The following is a 20,355-nucleotide window of genomic DNA, read 5'->3' as shown; positions in this document are numbered from 1 at the left end:
CCTTAAGATTCAAAATGCAGTCTCTTTGCCCTATGTCCTCTTTGGCTAGAGGACCTGAATGAAAATAAAGAACAAGAATAATACATTGTATTTTACATGGAAAAGGACACGCATGTCAAATATAGTCTACGATCCATTTGCCCATCAGCCCCTTTTTACTCTGCATCAATTCCACATGTGTTATCTTCAATATACAACATAATGCCAGTAATTCTAAGATTCTAACACACATTTTTATTTGTATCTCGCTGCATCACAGTAAGCCAAAATAAGTAACAACTTATTATTGACAGATCCATTAAAATATGCAAAACACAAAATTTTGGGGAACCAAACAAAAGTGCCTGTAATTACCACTGATCAAGCAAGCATGAATGAATTTAGTCAAAAAAAATAATATTGCAGGTAGACTTAGGACCTTGTTTACATGTGTGCAAAACAACTTTGTTGTGTGTGATAAATACAGCAGTAAGAATGTAAGAGCCCTGCTGATTCAGACCAAAGATTTATCTAGTCCAGATTTCTGTTCTAACAACGAACAACCAGGTGCCAATGCAAAGCCCACAAGCAGGATACGAATGCAAAAGCACTCTCAAATCCATGTTTCCCTGCAACTGGCATTCAGAGGCACACTGCCTCTGATACTGGAGGTAATATACATCCATCATGCAAAGAAGCCATTTATAAGCAACTACCATTAGGGATGGAAGGATCTGCCAATTTAAGTTCTCTCCACAACTCTGCAGCAATTGGCAATATTTCTTTAATGTGAATTTCTCCCAATAAACACAATTTGCATGCAGTTTTGACTAATGTATACATTCTTGTTAGCAATTTCTCCTAATATAATTCATTTTAAATATATTTTTCATTAATGTAGTCATTGTATGCACATGTTTACCTAATATATGCTTTTTTGGTAAACTCTGGTTGGTTGGAAAAGTGCATCACAAAAATCAGGTGTGTGAATTTTTAAGGAGGGCTGTGTTTCATTTCCCACGTGTGTCAGAAAGTGCAAAGTTGATAAATTTGGTTTTAAATGTGAACTGAATCAAATTTCTCCCCTACCATGAATTTGCCTAATTTGTGCCCTGCATTGCTGTGTTTAATTATGTTATTTATGTAACCAACCCTGGGACAGTTTGTATTTTTAAATTAAATTTCTATCCCTCCCTTCACCCAAAGATCATGAGGTGTATAGATCACAGTGTGATGAAGAGTGGGCTACAAGTACAAATAACAAATAAACCACCCCCTTTTACTACATCTTGAGATATCAAATTTTCTACTTTAACTATGTGCTTTCTAGTGGGTCAGTCATAACATTGGGCAGCTGGTGAGGCAGCTGGTTTTCGGTATCATCAAAGTTTGGTATATTATTTTATTTATTATTTTTACAATTTTACTGTCATGAAGGGAGAAGAGGTGCTTCCGGGGTTTCCTTCCCCAGGTGCAAAAATAACTTGGCTAGCTTTGAGTATCATGTGCCTAGACTTGAGGGAGTTGGCATTCACTGCTCCTGTTAAGGCACCAAAATATATTGGGCTGGTCCTGGTTATGTGAAGTACTTCCTTTGGTCTATCCTAAATCTCTCTCTATTCAGCTTCACTGGATGCCCCCAGGTTTTAGAATTATTGGGGGGGGGGGAGGAAGAGCGAGAGAGAGAGATGTTTCCCCATCCGCTTTCTCTGCACCATGAAGCAAAAGTCTGTGCCCAGGAGCCTAGCCCCCTCCCCATACCAGCCATCTTAGAAAATAGTGATTCTAGGCCCTTTCCTTCCTTTAGCTAGACAAAATTCTATCTGTAGATAGGGCACGTTTAAAATGCATCTAAAAAGCAGAAGACACAGCTATACTTTTACTTGACAGTTTTCTCTGACTGTTCCCAGCAGGAATGAAATTGGGTAGGAAGCAGGAAAAGTGCAGAATTGTAAAAGAGGTACTTTTTAGGGAAACATTGTAGTAACATCTAAGGTAGTACACCTTTACTAGATGTGCATTTGTGGCCAAGTTGAATTTGGAACCATTGTAGCATATTCAAGATAGGATTAAACATTAGGCTTAAGTATGTGGTAAAACAGGGACCCTGCTGTTGTGTAATTATCTGAGAGTGCCTCTGGGCGAGGAATGAAAACTGTCTGCCATGTGCCAGCTTACTTTAATACAATTCACCGTTCAAAATATGGTGGCTCTTGTGTTATTTTAAGAGAGGAGCAGTAGCCAAGTTCCCAGTTGTGGAAAGTTTAAAATAAACGAGAGCTAAAATGATCACGCATGACCTGTCAAAGTTCTTAATTACCAATAAAAGGCAGTGTGCTCATTGCACGCATTAGTTTGGTGCAAGCATATCATTAACTCCTTGCAAACCAAGGTTTGCAAATTAGGAGCCATCACTGGAGCTCTCTCTTTTCTGGGCTGAATGTCATCCTCCATTACCATGCTGGCATGAACCAAGACTGAGAGTCTCAATAGCATCAATGCAACTGGTTTCTTCATAAATCAGCATTAGAAACTATTGTGGAAAGTAGGTTTGAAAACAATGGTTACAAGGGAATCTGGCTAGTGTTAACTAAATCATGAATTTTTGAAATGTATTTTTATTGCATTTTCAAAATTTAACAATAAAATATGAACAATAAGCACATATGTTTCTCCACAAAGAACAGCTAATGCAGTCAAAAACAATGCAGACATATAAGAAAGTACATGAAAAACAGACAAAATCCTTACATCTATCCACAGATTGCAAACAATCTAGGGCAGTTGTCTTGTATGGTCCTCACATTGCATATGTGAAATAAATGATTACCAAGTGACATAAAAAGATAATGGGTTCATTTTACCCTGGCTGCTTGGAATTGGCATGCCAGGTTTACTGCCAGAGCAGCTGCCCAGACTCAAGCACACTAAAAATCAAGAAACAAACCTATTGCAGAACACCAACATCTAGCTATCTCTAAATTAGTAGCCACTATAAAAAAAACCCTAACATCTCGCTATGACATACTGTAAATGTTGACAAGAATCATTCTAAATCCCCCCACGAGGCTAATAAAGGAGACAATAAAATAGTTGTGCTATATATTAGATCTATTTCTGTAAAAACATTTGACCAAAAGTTTGGTGTAATATCACAATGCCACCATAAATGCAAGAAGGTTTCTGTGGCCCCTGTGTTAAAAACTGAGATATGAAAGCTGGGAGCTAAATGGCACCTTAAACCTAGGCTATGAGTGCAACAAAATGTAGGGTCAAAGAATTCAAAATATGGGATAGCTTCACTGACCTAAGAAACCAACCGTGCAAGAGCTTTAACAAGTTCTCTCAAAGAGACAGATTATAGTGGTTTCTTAGAGCATATTCAAACACAAGATTACACAATATTTAAATCAGTTTAAAACAGCTCTAGAATCTAAGAGTCTAGGAACACCTTAGGAACATTTGGCCAAACAACATATTATAGAACAGATGAACTAAGCTAAATCAATTAGCTACTCTGCTTTTTGGATTCCATTAATCCTGATACCCTTGCAATCTCTCCTTTTTGTAGCCAGTTGCTGGGTCCTTCAAATTATTAACATTTAATATTACAGATCCCATAATATTTTGATGCATAAATCTATGCTAACACTTTCTGGTGTTCTTATGCAACTGCGCATGCTTAATATTTAATAGGTGGCACAACTGATTTATGAAAGGTCTCCTCAAAATACACCAATACACATTTAGTGATAGACACATATCTGTTTGAAAGCATTATCCTACAAAGAAAAAAACGATGATAGCATGTGCCCAAGATTCAGGATTATCAATTTCTGTATTTATCTGTAAATGTATGTCAATCACTAACCTTGGCTTAACAAATTTCTAAGTGATCCAAAATGAAGGTGAATGGAACAAGGATTGCCTAATTATACAAAGACACAGCTCAATGGTTGAAAGACAACTTGCAGACAATCCAGATATACCTTTGTTTTCTGATGCTTATCAACATATCTTCACAGGTGATACTGATATATTGCTATAGACAGGGGTTGGCAAGGTTTACCTTGCCTGGGCTGGTTCACTCTAGCAGAGATCTCTCCGTGGGCTTGATTGCGCATGCACCTATGATTTCCGGTGTCTGCGCAGACGCGATTTCCAGCGCTGCAGAAGTGAGTCCCTGCATCGTGCTGCGCCGGTTTAGCGCAGTGCACGGGGACTTGCCAAGCGGGTGGCTCAGTTCGGGGGTGGCTCGTGGGCCAGTTAAATGACCCCCATGGGCTGCTTGTGGCCCATGGGCCTTAGGTTGCCTATCCCTGGCTATAGATATGGTTTGCACATGGAACATGAGTTGGACTATCAATCACATATTTAATTAGAAGTAGTTCATACATGCATGGGAAAACTGAACACCAGTTAGTTTTCACTACTCTTGTTCACATAGGTAGTGGGGAAAGCTGTATACATGGACCTGAACCGAAATACGTATCATTGTCACTTTTGGTAGTAGCAAGAAGTATGAGGGCAGCAAAGCTGGTTCACAAGCTTCTATTATTTGTCTTTGAGACTGGGTCTTGAGCACCTCAACAGAAGTGAAGATGTTAGACTGAGAATCAAATACAAAAATTAGACTCTGCATACCCACTATTAACTCTGAAGGTTTGATTCCCCCCATCCCGTTTTCAAGCACAGAATTACAAACTAGATTCTTGCATAGTTTTAAGAATGAATCACTGCTTCCTATTTCAGTACCTGCAAAATCCAGCTACTGAGATTTCAGCTTCTTTCTTTGCAGATTAGCAATACCCTTTAAATGCCCAGACACATTTGTCATAGCCGAAATTTTCCTCCATCTGTTTTAATTCATGAAAAAATGTATTTGATTTTATAGTCTTAACAAAGGAAATCAGTTACTGACTACTATAAGTAGCTGTCCATACTAATCCTGTCACTTATAAGTGAAAATTGCTGCACTGCTACTTTCTTGGAACAAATGGATAGAGAGAAATTGAGGATAGCAGAAGTTACTCATCTCTGTAAGTATTAGCATCAGGAACACCTTATTCTCAATTTTTCACTGGGTTTTATTACTAATTTTCCACTGTCAATTTTCCATTAAAATATTAGTTTAAAATTCTGATTAATTCTTTCTTTTGGGAAGAAAACAATTTTACTAAAATGGTATTTGTGTAATAGAAATCCTGGTCCCCTAATAGTTTCCAGAACACTGTTTTCTAAACTTATTCCCATTTAAACAATAACATTCCATACACACTTTAAGGAGGATGCAGCATGAAGGCTTTTTGCACATAGATTTAATCAAAACATCTCAATCCTTGTTGTGCATCATGGAACAGAATACAAAATCACTTAACAGTTGAAGGAGGCAAGGGAGACCACATAGCACAAATGTAACCAGAGCACTCTATCGTCTAGGACAGGGGTCCTCAAACTTTTTAAACAGGGGGCCGGTTCACTGACCCTCAGACACTATCGGGGGCCGGACTATAGTTTGAAAAAAATATGAATGAATTCCTATGCACACTGCACATATTTTATTTGTAGTGCACAAAAAACAGGAAGAACAATACAATATTTAAAATGAAGAACAATTTTAATCAACATAAACTTTTAAGTATTTTAATGGGAAGCATGGGTCTGCTTTTGGCTAATGAGATGGTCAATATCCGGTTCCATATTTGTCACTGCTAACCAGCGCTCAGCAGTAATGCAAATGGTCAGTGCTTATGCCATATTTTCATTCATATGAAGTATATACATACACCCGTACACACACACGCACACTTATATATCTGGAGACTGAAAGGAGATGCAATTAGAGGTTGACCCCAGCCCTGGTTGGCGGGGTTCCCGGCAGAGGGGGCCTTCTCTCTCTCCCCTCCCTTCCCCCTGCTTTCCAACCACCTCCTCTGTCGCTGCTGCTGCCCGAATAGCTCTGCCTGCGGTTGAGAGCTGGCTGTGGTAGCAATGCCTCTCCACGTTCGACGAGGGATCCCAGGCTCAGCGCATCAGCAGTGGCTCTACTAATGAAAGGCCCCACGCCGCGATGAGGTAAACACCGACGTGGCCTTTCATTGGTAGAGCCGCCGCCACACTCCCAAGATACGCTCCCAAGGAGCTTCCTGCAGCCAATCAGAAGCCGCGGAAGCGTCGCCACCCATCCAGGCAATCCTCACGTGGTGAGGCGTCCGCGGCTTCTTTTCAAGGAAATGCCTCACCGCTTCAAGTTTACCTCAGCATGCGGGGACTGACTGAGTGGGTGGCAGGGTTCGCGGGCCGGATTTACGAACCTAGTGGACCACATCCAGCCTGCAGGCTGTAGTTTGAAGACCCCTGGTCTAGGATTAAGACTGCTTCTCTTTGGAGATTGCAAAGGTGCAAGAAGGTACATGGTAAGGCTATCTGGTTGAAGTTTTTCTCATAAAATAAAGAATCACTGTCAGGTTCTTATCCCAAAACATAACAGCAGCTCTTCTTTGAGAGTAAGGAAGAAATCTTTATTCCAGCTAATTGCAGTACACGCTCCACAGCAAAGCCCAGAAATCAAGATTTCAAGGTACATAAGCAAGTGAATTTTTTCATAACGTAATGGAAGCTATGAAGATGTCCCAACAGTTAACACCCCTCTCCTACCAAGCTTTCTAAGATGAGGTGGGGCAAACTTACAATACTTTCTTGCCCTACAGATTTGCTGTGTGCACAGACATGTGCACCTCACCCCACCAATGAAGGCAGTGCCTGGTTCTTGGGGGGGGGGATGATGTCCTGCTCTTCTGTCTCCAGCTCCAGCACCACCTCTTCCATTCAGCTTTTCCTTTTCCATCTGGAGCTGCCAAACCATGTCAGATCCCAACGGAACCCAAGGGACCCAAGACAATGATTGCATGGTTGCAAGCTAACAAGTGAATAATATTACTCACTTGTGATATCATAGACATATTCCTATTGTAGGGTGTGCCAAAGTATCTGTCAGATTTCTCAGATAAACCAAAAAATGTCCTTCTGAAATATACTGAGACTCATTTTTGCCCAATAGATCTAGATAGACCCAACACGGTTGCTCACTGCCAAGGAACAGGACTCCTGAAAGATTAAGCTTGTTGTATCACGCCTCCCTATCCCCGTAACTGATCATCCTGGGAGGTTAGAAAGGAAACAAGAGTGTGTGCTGACAGCTTAGCTCAGCTTGAACTCTCATTTTTCACACGGAGCTAATTAAAAACTGAAATTAGTTAAATATGGAAATGACACTTGCAAGCACTTTAGCACAGTATTGGCAAAATCCCTCCAGAGTGATGCAGCATTACCTGCTGCTCTGAAACTCCCCAACTGAATTTCACAGTTAAAAGGCTGAGCAAAGGGAAAGTTATTACTGAGATTTTCAATTCAAAATGTGACTGTAAAATTCTAAATTAAATTTCATGGTTGCCCTTGGAATAAGCTAGGGATGTTCTGTGCAGTCCAATGATATGGTGCTCAAATAATGTCCCTATGTGCATGCTCTGATTATCTCACCTTTAGGCACAGTGCTGGTTTTGCCGAGGTTCTGACACTCATAATGCTTACACTACTATAGAAATTATGAAAACAGAAAATGTGCCTGGGTGGAAAAGTAGGCTATATAAAGGGTGCATTTTTGAAAGTTAATAGCAAGCACATCTGAAGCTTAGAGCCCAGGAGTTGAAATATATTCTATGCTTCATAATTTTAATATAGGTGTGTGATAATCCATCAACTTCATAACAGATAGGAGAAGGTCTGACAGTGCAATAAATTATGTTGTAGGTAGTATAACAGGGCAGGCAAGGTAACTGAAAGAACGCATCCCTTTCGCCCTGATCAGGAAAAGGCAATCCATGAACAAAAGCAGGCTTCCATATGAATACCAGGAACTGCAAACATTAATCAGACAAACATCCAAATGTGAAAGTCGTCTATCTGTGCTGTATTACTTTCAATGGGATGCACATCCATATCCAAACACAAATGGGAATTTGCATTCTACTGCTCATCCAAAAACATACCCACTGAAAGTAATAGATGACTTCTGCATAAAGATGCTCATTCAATTTGTAGTTCTTGATATGGATGCAAAATCATGCTCCTGCACATGGATCACCTTTTCTGGGTAAGGATACTAGTATTTACATCAACTGTTTAATATGCATAAAATAGACAATGACTGACACCAGCTTTTTGAACACAGTAGCATTCATAATAATTGTGCCTGAGATTATATGACTGGCTTTGATATACAAAAGCAAGGGCAAATTATGATTTCTGCATGCAATTTAAACAAACCTGCCTGCAGAGAAGAAAATTTGGGATGTGAATCAAGAATTTCAGGGTGTCCAGATACTTCCAAAACAACTGAAGTGCTGTGATTTTATTGTTTTTCCTACATCCTTTCCATTTACCCTTAAGGCAATTCTCTCCCACTGGTCCCCATCACTATTGTGCCAACAAATCCCTATGCTGAAGGACTGGCAAGGGAAGCCACTTCTATGCCACAAATCAATTGGCAGAGAACAGAAAGCACTACAAAAGGTGCCAGAATCACATCTCTGGCACTTATCTGTGTAATCTCTGCATCACACCAGGCTTTGCTAGCCTAGAGTCTCAACATAATATCTGCTTACTTAGCTGGGAAGACAGGAGTGCTGCAGCTGTGGCATCTTATGTTTAATTTTGAATGGGAAATTTCAGACTCATGCAAATGAATTTTCCCAACCTTCCAGATCAGGAAAACTCTGGATATCACCTTAGAGGCACCTCCACCCACACTTTGTAATTCAAAAACAGGTGTGAGGCTGGGCACTTCTGTTGTCAGAACTGACATTCATGGCACAGGAAGGGAAAAAATAAGAGAAGCCAAATACTACACATGGACTGCAAGAAGGACCTAAGTGATAGTGAACCCAGATTCAAGAAGAGCCTTACTGAGGCAGGAATATTCCACGTTCAAGAGAAGGTTTGAGTTATCAAAACTGTGGATATGCTACTTGGATTGCACATTATGACTGCAACTTTAAAGCTTTCAGTAAAGTCTGCCCTATCAATGCATTATCATTCTGTATCTATACATGCAATATTGCAGAGATTTAAAATACTTTACACTGTAGCTAGTAGCAGTGAAACTGTGATCCTTTGCTGTGAAAGAAAGACATCATGCATGCACATATAAGAGTCTATGCTTATATTTTCCCTGGACTCAGTGGACTAATGCTTTAAATGGTGTGTGATTGCTTAGAGCTTACTTTTTATGAAATATTTTCATGCAGAGATTTTCAACAATATCTATAGTTTGAAACAACCTGTCTCATTGCACTAGTTTTCCCAGAGATTCTGCATTGCATGCAAACACATGTGACCTGTCAGCTTTCCCTGTTCATGATACCATCTAATCTGGATGTTATGTGGCAGGTTGTATACCCTTGAAATCATTCCAGGGCATGTATGATTGACAGATACCAACAAAAATGCTGCTGGGGTCTGCAGCTGGCCAGCCATCAAACTGGTGTGGCAGTAAACTTGAGACAAAATAGAACATGTCAACCATAGTTCTTTGCAAAGCTACGGACCTGCCCACTCCAGCTTTTCAGTTCAAATCAGGCAGAGAATCAGGGAGCAAAATTCAAAGCCATTTTGCCCAACTTCTTTGTATATGCAAACCTACCCCTGAGGAGAAATGGTAAATAACACTGTCTTGTCTTTTCAAAAAGAACTATGTTATTTTTCTGGCGTGGCTCTGGCTGTGATTAAAGGGTTGATTTATACCCTTTTTGATAGCTATACCCTCATCTTTGAATGCTGCTAAAGCCTGATCCTGTTGAAATCCCAAGAAGGGTGGATTTTCACTTTATTTTTTCTTCTTCATTCTCCCCCAGAAACAGGATCAAACTGAACCACAGAAAATGGAGGGTGCATAAAAAGGATCAAGAATCTAACGGAAAGTAAGAAGGGTCTGATGAATGGGATTTTGCGTAATATCCAGTCACATACCTTATTTTAGAAATAAAAATGGGTATTTTTTTTAAAAAAAACCAGCCCTAAGAACAACAAATTGTCATAGGGCAGTATGACACACCTAGACACCTCAAATTTGTACACAATACATTCAGTTATATTGCTCCTGGGTCAGGAAGTCACCAGCACTCAGCTCATCAGCATTGGTGACCACATGCTTGAAGTGGTAGATGATTTTATTTACCTGGGCTCTGCCATAACCAGCAGCCTCTCAATTGACAATGAGCTGGACAAGTGTATTGGCACACTTGTAGTTTAACACTGAATTATGGTTGTAATGGAGACTTAAAAGATTTGGATTAATAGAGAAGATGCAGGAGGAAAAAGTTAACATAAGGACCCACAAAAGGGAGGAGGGAAGTCCAGGGGAAACTAAGGAATTCTCTTTCTATTTTGGTTGTTTGACATTTGTTTGTAAATTTCAAAATTTGAAAAACTAAATAAAGGAGAGAGAGAGAGAGAGAGAGAGAGAGAGAGAAGCATATTGGCAATGGCTCACCTATAAAAAGGGGTTTGGGAGAAGGTAATGTTAAAGACCAGAACCAAGATGAAGGCCTACCAGGTATGCATGGTGAGCATGCTGCTTTATGACAGTGAGATGAGGGCAACTTACACCCGTCAGGAGCGATGCCTCAATGCCTTCCACAAGCACTGCATCAGGAAGATTTTGGACATCACATGGCAAGGCAGAGTCAAAGATGTGCCCTCCCAAGCCCACATTTCTAGCATGTCTGCACTCCTCTCAGGACTGTCTACGCTAGCTTGGTCATGTTCACAGAAAGAAAGATGGCAGGATCCCCAAGGATGTGTTCAACAGGTGCATTACATGTGCATTACAAAAATGTCAGCAAATGAGAAATGAAGGCTGGCAACATTAACCCTACCATGTGAGAATCACTTGCAGATGACTGCAGCACCTGGAGACAATCAGTAATGTCATGTATCCACAGCAGTAACCAGAGGAGGAATGTCTGCTGGGAGCACACAGAAAAAGAAACACCATGGTACACCTGCATCATCACAACTAGATATATTCATATGCCCCGGCTGCAACAAAACATGTCTCTCTTGTATCAGTCTCTACAGCCACAGCAGAAATTGTAACTCTCTAATGGTTTGACCTCACCCCTGAACAAGGCACTCTTTTATTGTCTTCCAAGACAGACAGATGACAACAACAATTTATTGCTCTTGATGACTGCAGGTAAGTCAAATGAGTTATTTCTGTCCAAGGCTCCCCCCCCCCATGATTCCACATTGCTAATTAAATGATTTTACATAGAATTAAACTGTCCCAGAGGCTATTTTCAGAAAACACTATGTTAGTGTGCAACATGGCCAGTGTGGAAAGTTACCATGTGGATATGCCCACAAACACAAATTCTCTACTCTAGCACAGCACACATTCTACACTTGCCTTGAAACATACATAACTTCTAAGGAATTTGCTCATTTTCATATTTAATCTCAAAATTGCTACTATCACAGAGTCTTTCTCCAAGTGTTATTTTTACCTATGGCCACACATATGTGAAGCTAGGTAGGATTCATAAGCCATTCCTTTGAAGACCTAAAATCTGCCTTTACAAGACAGATGCCTATAGGCAAAGACGATTAATACAAGCATGTTATAGATTCCTTTGCATTTTCATAACTCCTTGTAAGAAATGCAGAATATTTCCTTTAAAAAAGGAAAGTTTAAAGGGGAAATAAATCTGCAGTTGAGCAATATCAACTAAAATGGACCAACCAATTTGTGAAAATTGGGTACAAGTTATAGCTAAAAGATCTGGATTTAGACCTAGACTCAAAATGAATATTACAGACATTGATGGATTGGTCTCTGTTAGATGCTAGAGGTTGAAATTTACATCTAAAACGAAGAAGAAATGGCTGATCCCCATTTTTTGAAATATAAAGTCCAGCTGTTAGGGATCTGCCATCAGCCTGAAATGATAAGTAAGACAGCAGAAGCAAACAAGCCAACATTTGGAAAATATTGCATAAGCCCTCAAAAGCAAAGTCCCTCTTCAGCTGGTAGGGCCGGGCGATATCTGGTTTTCAATATTGTGATATATCATCAGCTAAATACTGCAATATACTGATATATCATAATGTCTGGAATTTATTTGGCTGCTTCTTTCTTCCGCAGGCAATGTATTGCCAGTTCAAATTGTCTGAAACCAGTATCACAATCTGAGCGCCATACTGGTTTCAGACATTTTATCAATATATCACCAAGCACTACTGGATGTAGATCATGCTCTTGAACAGTTAAATTTATCGTTCTTCCAAGGTACATAAAACACAAGAGAAGCTATGTTGGTCCCCTAAGAAAAATGCCAACAGTTGGGCAATACCTTTATTTAGAGTAACAAAAAGAGTTACTCCACAAAAGTCCACAAGAGTTACTGTCACAAAAGAGTAGGTAAGCACACTAGGAGTAGAGGAGCCATCTCAAGCTGTTTTACTGAGCCCAAGGAATAAGGAGGCACATTGGACAAGTTTTCTAGAAACATGGAAGTTGTTATGAAGTCACCAATTGTATCATCTTCTGGTTCTGTAAAGATGAGCTGGTTTGGTGTCTTCAGAACAAGACGGAAGGAAGGAAGGAAGGAAGGAAGGAAGGAAGGAAGGAAGGAAGGAAGGAAGGAAGGAAGGAAGGAGGTGTGTCCAGTGGTGAACTAATACCACCAACTGCCAACTGTTCCAACAAAATCATTCAGTGTTGCCACCACAAGCAATTTTAACAATGTCTGATAGGGCCGAAACTATTCCTTTACCTTAAGTAAATTCAGGATACTATTAAGTTCTAGAGCTGCAAGGCACAGTCTGAGTGGGACCCAGGAGCAGATGACAGCTGAAACATAGAAGTCTGCTGCATCCAGTGAAATATTTACAATTTAAATTGAAAAAGCAAGCCTGAGCCTGCAGCACAGCTATCCTGGGCTTAAAAGGCTAGATATCACAAAATATATTATTTACACAGTTGGAATACAATATATATGCTTCATAAAGTGCAGGTGAAGCTCTACGTGCACAGAGTATACACTGAAACATGAAGACCTCTACCAAGTGCTATTTTTCTAGAAAAAGAGGCTCTGGAACTCAACATGAACAACCTCCCTTGTTCTCTTATAATGGCAATGGCACCCACCTGAGAGGTGCCAGAACCCAGTTCTAGTGAGTTCTGGTTAAAAAAAGAGCCCAGTCTCTCTTTTTTTTCATACCAGTGCCAGATTGTTAAATGCCCTAAGTATAAAGAGGACAGATTTGTTTCTTTAATTTCAAAGTGATTGCCATTTGAACCATTCTTCTTCTTTACACCAGCTATTTTCTCTGCAGCAGGTTATAAGTGCATTAAGAAACATAGGCGCTAATACTTCAATCTATATGCAGTTTTCTTTCACAAAAATTCCTGACAGATTTCAAAGGGGGTGTTGCAGCCAAGAAATGAAGAACCAAGCCTACAGGGTTTGGCTTCACTTTGGGATGAACTGTGCTCGCAATTTTAGGAGGCTGCCAAATAAGCAAACTGCAAGACTGCTACCCCTCTAAGTGACTCCCCAACCTTGTAAATTGTAAGACTGTGAGAAAAAGATGTCTTGTGATTGGAGCAAGGGGGACAGCTAGATAACTCATTGGCCTTGGTGATGTTGCCATTGCATATGTATGCACTGAGCACTGTGCAAATTATATCTTGGGTGTAATGTTGTACACCGCTCTGAGATGGTATATTATTATTATTATTATTATTATTATTATTATTATTATTATTATTATTAACAGGCTCTCTGAAACAATACCAAAATATATACATTTTTAAAAGCAAGCCTTGGAATCATAGGGAGTGTGGTTATGGGTGGGTGGAGAGGCATTGTAGAAGCATATATGATAAATACAAGAGAGGGAACAAGAAGGTTGCTGACTGAGTAAATGTAAATAAGAATGCAGCAGGCATGTAACAAAATACTTTAAACACATCCTTTGTAAGGCACCCTTATATATGACGTAGCTGTCACAAACAGTGTCGAATGCTGTAATTGAAAAGATATCTGAACAATTATCAGGCAGACACTGTAACATTACTCTTGGCAGAATGAAAGCACTGATACTGCACATCAAGCTGGTGCAGTGAAAAATAAGATAGGATTACACATAATATTGTCCCAATATTTTTAGTCTTCTTTTTCACTGAAAGTAATATATTGCAGATGTACTAGCATTAACACATTTGTCTCCATTTCCTGACAATTCTAAAGCTAATGGATTTTAGGATGAAGATGTGACGAAATCAATAAAGAGCACATTTTAAAGACTACATATGATGTAACACTTTGCTTCTGGGTTTAAAAAACAGTGTGGTTTTTGTCACATCTACAGATATGCTATGCCGGAATCCCACACCTACCCCACATAGAAATATCAGTGAAAGGTAAAACTCTATGATTCTATGTGAACAGTATTGGTTGTCAGCTGGCAGAATGGGAAATTTCAGGCTCACAGAGGTCTATGGCAGACACCCATAATAAGGTTACTGTTATTTCCCTCTCCTACAATTTTTACTATCTGCCTGCCACACTCTAAGTCGTGATTCTTTTCACTAGTGTACACATCATTTACATATAATGCTTCTCCTCCACCCTTCCTATTCCTATTTCTTTTGAGCACGTTGTATCCCTCAATTTCTACATCCCATTCATGAGTTTCATCCCACTAGGTTTCAGTAATACCTATTACATGTTATGCGCCATCCTGTATTAAGAGTCCTGCCCCATAAACTAAGAAGTCCTGAACATTATAACCTTCTCCTTTAAGGAAACTTTCTCCTATAGGGAAATTGCTGTATCCTCCCACCCTACCTAGATCATTTTGGCTGACTTTTCTGGATCTTTTCTACCTCTACAATATCCTTTCTGAGGTGCGGTCACCAGAACTGTACACAGCATTCCATGCAAGATCACACCAAAGGTTTTCACAAAAGCATTAGAATTTTTCAGTCCTTTTCCTAATTCCTAACAATGGAATTCACCTTTTTCACAGGTGCTGCACATTGGGTTTGTGTATCACTGAACTATCTACCACAACCACAATATATTTTTTCCTGGTCTGCACCACCAGTATAGACTCCAACTGTGCATCTATATGTGAAGTTTATGGCTTTATTTTATTGCCTCAGTGTGGATCACTTTATGCTTGCAGCTCTATTGTTCAGTTTTGTAATGTCTCTGGACAAAGAAGTCAAAACTTAATGCTGGTAATCGAAAATGAGTAATATGAAGAGAAAGCAATTGTCTGATCACAGCAAGTCAACTTTAACTTTTGTAATTAATGCATGTTGTACTGTTAATTAAATTGTATCACATCAAATTTAATTCCCTTGCATGAAAATTGGTGCCTCACTATGGACAATTCAGAGAAAATTGTCTTGGCCCACTGCTCAGTATTACCAAAAGCTTTCACTGTGCTTGGCAAGACTTGCAGGGGGGGGGGGGGAAACGTTTTCAGATGTTGTGTTACTTACATGAGCATTATCCTTACAGTGCATTGGAAAATTCTGAATAAAAAAAAAAGCTAAATTCCAGCAATATCTAAGACTTTAGAGACAAAATTCACAAGAAGCAGTTGCAAAGAAGTCTCAGTTCATGCCAGGCAACATATTTACAGAAGATTGGCTTGAAATATATTTGCATCTCTGGCATGGTAAAACATTAATGGTAGGTAATAATTTATTCTGTCTTTCATACCTTCTTAAACTCATAGAAATGGAGAGCAATTAACTGAAGTCAAGGAAGCAGTTGCTCAGAGATGTAGCACAGCATAATGTCTACAGTAGGAGTAAAAGAACCCGTCAAGTTCGTCATTTTTCTCATTGTCCCTCTACAATACTTTAAAATTTACAACCTTTGGCTACTGACAGACACACACACAACTTCTGAACTGGGAACTATGGTGAATGGTTTGTAAATAGGCCAAGATCCAGAAGCCATATTTAAATATGGCATCCAAATCTGGTTTGTTTGGAACACATTCACCATAGTTCCCACTGCAGATGTAAAAGGAAGCCATGATTAATTGCAGCTTCCTGGTTTGTTTTGCAAAAAGATTGGTGTACCCACAGTATATCCATATCCTGGTTTATTAAGTCAGGATTTGATCAGCCAAACGGGCCACTAAATTAACACATCAGTTGTAAAATGACTGCAAATGTGTTTTGTAGAATATGGCTTCAGAAATCACTGCACCATTAAATCAAAACCTTGTCTTGTGTATATCGAAGTGTACCATCCATTTCAGTGACAAATAAGTTCCCCATTAATGTATCCTTTTGATTGCAGGAACACTGTTTAGAGTACCTATCTCTATTATAAAAATCACAGTTTCCTTTTGCCTCCTATTTGCTAGCATTAATCACAAACAGCATGGTTCCATGTTTAATTTCAATCACAGCATCTATTTCTCTCAGGGAAAAAATTAGGTTCTTATTAAAACATTTAACCTCGGTAGTTTGTATTTCTCCTAATAAGGTGAAGGGTTTTTAAAGGGGGGGGGAGAGAAATAATTATACTAAAAACTTTACAGCACATCACTTGTGAATTTTGCATCATGTTATTTTTAATTAATGCAGCAATGCCTGGAGACTCATGGGCTCTCCAATTTAATAAATGAAAGGAAGTAAATAAAACAAAACAAATAAAGTGTGGTATCAAAATCTCCCTGGCAGAGGTTCTCTGTGCTACTAAGACTTTAAAAGGATAATGTTAAGAGAATATAATTGTCTCTCCACCCGCTCACTTTTGCATTATGACATCAAAGCAATTGTTTTCTCTATATTTGCAACATTTGATTGTAAAATAGGTCTGCAGCGTTTTGAGTTAAATAACAACACAGGGACAGAGGCAAAGGCTGAACACAACCTAATGGTTTAAGAGGTGGTAAAGCGTGGAGAAATCTGGTGAATCAGGCACAGAATCTGAAGGAATCTGGTGAGTGAGGAATACAGCCAAGATGGAATGTTTTGCTGCAACTTTTAACAGCAATGGACTACTTCTCCCCTCCAATTTTGTACCAACAGAGTCTTCCACCTCCACTTCCTTCCTTTTTCTTGGTCTAGGAAAGGAGAAGGGGGAAAGTCTTGTGAGTGGGCAGAAGATTGCAGGTCTGACCAGGCAGGAAGACTGCCACCTGTAGTCACTAATGCCAGATTCAAGGACTCCCAAAGTGCATAGCCTGGGGCAGTTGTCAATATCTGCCTCCTTCTCTAGGGACAGCCCTGGCTCCAACTAGCTTTTCATTTAAGAGTTAACTGATCAGTTTAAAAATATATCCCACGCTAAGAGCAGCCTGTTCTTCCATGTTTTCTAATCTCCATAAACAGATCAAAAAAGAGAAAACAAGCCCAAAGGAAGCAAACTTCAAATGTTGCAATCGGCATTTACACTTAAAAAAATATTTTATGCCAGTTTCTTTGCTGGCCAAAATGAGAATTATTATGATCACCAACAATTATTTTTTGACATTTCCACAGAATGAAGTATATTAAGAATTTTCAGAGGCCTACATAAAACTTTAGTGGGCAGCTTTTTCATGCTGTTCATTTATAAAGTTTTGGCTTTATGTGTAAAATAAGTATATGGTAACTTTGGTAACTTTGGATATATAACAGATACATAATGGTAAATAATATTTTTCTTTGAATATGGAACCCATGGAGGGAAGGAAGGAGGTCCGAAGGTTTGAAATAACCTTTTATTTTAATATTTTGAAATGGTTAAAGATAAAATGTATAAAATTGTGTAAAACCTATAAACATTTTTTATAAAAAATAAGTAAATTGTAAAACACTCGAACTGCTGAATTGTGAGGATTTCACAGCGACTTGGGGTTAACACATGGTTTAACACCCCTGTGACTATTTAGCTCGGAAAAGACCAGAGGAGGCAGTAAGAATCTCTTATTGGTTAATTGTAAATCCCATTCTTTATATTAGAAGTAATCAATAAAGTATTTTCCATTGAACTGATTTCATCCAAGTTCAATAATGTGTTACTTTTAACACAACATTATTATTATTAAACTAAGAGCAGCCATTCAAATTTCACTGCAAAACACAGCTAAAATAGAAAAAGCAAGAAAATAAATCCCAGTATTAATTAACTGTACTCTTCAGTCAATTAACTGCAAATTCAATAATTTGTTTAACGGCATCATATGGCATGTACAGCTCAATTTCTTTTTTCAGTTCAATATCAATCAGCAAAAGATGCTTAAACACACACACACACATATTTACATGTCATTATGCTAGTATGGGTTAAGTAGCCTTTCAGGTCACTGCAAATTCAATCAAAAGCTTATTGCTTTCAGTGCATAAGTGGTCTGCAAAGCAATATATTAATATGAGGCTTGCCCTGAAGAACTTGACTATTTGTGCTTTTGGGTAGATTATTTCCAGGATCCACCCTCTTGTCGACATAGGTATTTTCAAGTGATTTTGACCACCCTTACCCATGTTGATCACAGCAGGGCAAAAGATTCCTTCTACAGTTTCTCTAGAGCTATTCATATAAATCTCATCACACACTGGGAATGGCATGTAACCTTTCTTGCCACAACAAGGAGAGTAAAACAACATCTAGGGATTAGTAGGAAGTAGGAAATGAGAACTCCTGAATCCTGTGCTGCCTAATGTAAAGAATAACAGTAAAAACTCACAGTCAAGCTGAGAGAACTCCTTGCAAACAGAATTAAAACTCTTGGGGGCTTATAATACTGTAAACGCAACCATAACCACTTTTAGTCCTAGACAAACATGCCAAAGTGACTGTGGCCAAGATCTGCTTGTATTCTTAATAAACCATATTTATACTATTAAGTGGAATTAATGAGGGAGGCGGGAGGATAATGTTTTAAATAATAATAGAAAGCAAAATGAAACATTTTCCAGAGGCACACTCCAGATGAGCAGCAAATTTTGTTCTGTGGGTCAGACATGCAACAGAGGGTTACAGAAAATCATGGGACTTTCCTAATACTGCACAAGTCAAACTAAATCACAGAAGTAATTTGTAATCTCTGCTGCATGTGTGATTTTTTTAAACCAAATTTTATTTTATATGTAACAACTCAAGAGAAACACAATAAAAAGGACCACCTGAAGAAGAAAAAAATAAAAACTGCATTTCACTTACTAAAATAACTTTGTTATTTTACAGGGTCACTGTAAGGACCAGTTTCAAAATCTCAACACAATAAATCCAGATAAGAAGATACATTTCAAGCTAATAATTCCACAAACCAGGTTATGATGCTGGGACTCTATGAAAGGTGTTTTCATTTGCAACATGATCAATAAATACTTGCCATGCAATATTAAAAGTGTCTTTCTTAAGCTGCCCTTAAGGAAGCATACCTTTTGTGACATATTTTCCAGTACTGCCAGACTTTATCATACCAGGCCTTGAGAGAAACGCCCTACAAGTTTTTTTAATAATTAGTAACCAACATTCAGCCAGCCATAGGGCTAAGAAGGTCTGCACTTGTCATCCTTGTCAGTTGTCTTTAATTTCAGTGAAGATTTTGTTTGGAAAAGAAGCTACTGTGGAACAGTCCCATCAAAGAAGGAAATAGGTCCCGTTCTTATTTCTGTACCACCAACAGGCAGGGAAGCTATTGTAGAGATAGTGGCATAACACTGCAGTAAGACGATCCCACAAACGTCCTGCCCCACTTGACTGCTTCAATTAGTGGAACTGGCACGATTAGTGGAAGTGCCACATAATACCCATTCCACATTGGTAAGAACTTAATCTTTTAGTGTGGCACCACGTATACTTTGGAACTCCCTGCCTATAGATATCAAGCAGGTGCCTTCACTGTATTATTTTCTGTACAAGCTAAAAATATTCTTGTTTAGGCAAGCGTATCCAGGTGCTTAGAAATGCTGGTGTCCATTTTAATCTGTTTTAGTATTGTAACATTTTGGAGAAAAAGTTCCTAAGCCGGTGCAATCTCCTCTCCTGCCCTTATTGAAACTGACTGAGACTGCTTTATTTACTTTATTTTATTTTATTTACTGCATTTATAGCCCATCTTTTTCTCCAAGGAGCTAAAGGTAGCATACATGGGTCTCCCCCTCCTCATTTAATCCCGACAACAATCCTGTGAGGGCAATCCATTGAGAAGCAGTGACCAGCCAAAGGTCACTCAGAATGCTGGTCTTTGCCCAAACAAGTGTGAGTAGGGATGGGGCAGGGCCAAGGACTTAAGCCTAGCTGTCTGGCTGGATGCAGAGGAGTGGAGTGACGCACCAGCTAGGGAACCCCC

General features: G+C 39.1%; 1 protein-coding gene and 1 long non-coding RNA gene across 26 annotated transcripts in view; one reads left to right on the top strand and one right to left on the bottom strand.

The window, feature by feature from the left end:
- The window catches only part of TENM2 (teneurin transmembrane protein 2), a 795,537-nt gene that overhangs the window by 151,478 nt on the left and 623,704 nt on the right, over positions 1–20,355 (bottom strand). The window lies entirely within an intron of this gene.
- LOC310697086 lies at positions 16,898–19,407 on the top strand. The gene is made up of 2 exons (XR_014520926.1): positions 16,898–17,015; positions 19,245–19,407. It is a non-coding gene; the product is annotated as an uncharacterized lncRNA (long non-coding RNA).

Source organism: Podarcis liolepis (genome assembly GCF_965112155.1).
Source record: "Podarcis liolepis genome assembly, chromosome: 2".
Classification (NCBI taxonomy): Eukaryota; Metazoa; Chordata; class Lepidosauria; order Squamata; family Lacertidae; genus Podarcis; species Podarcis liolepis.
This window is presented reverse-complemented; position numbering and strand designations above follow the sequence as displayed.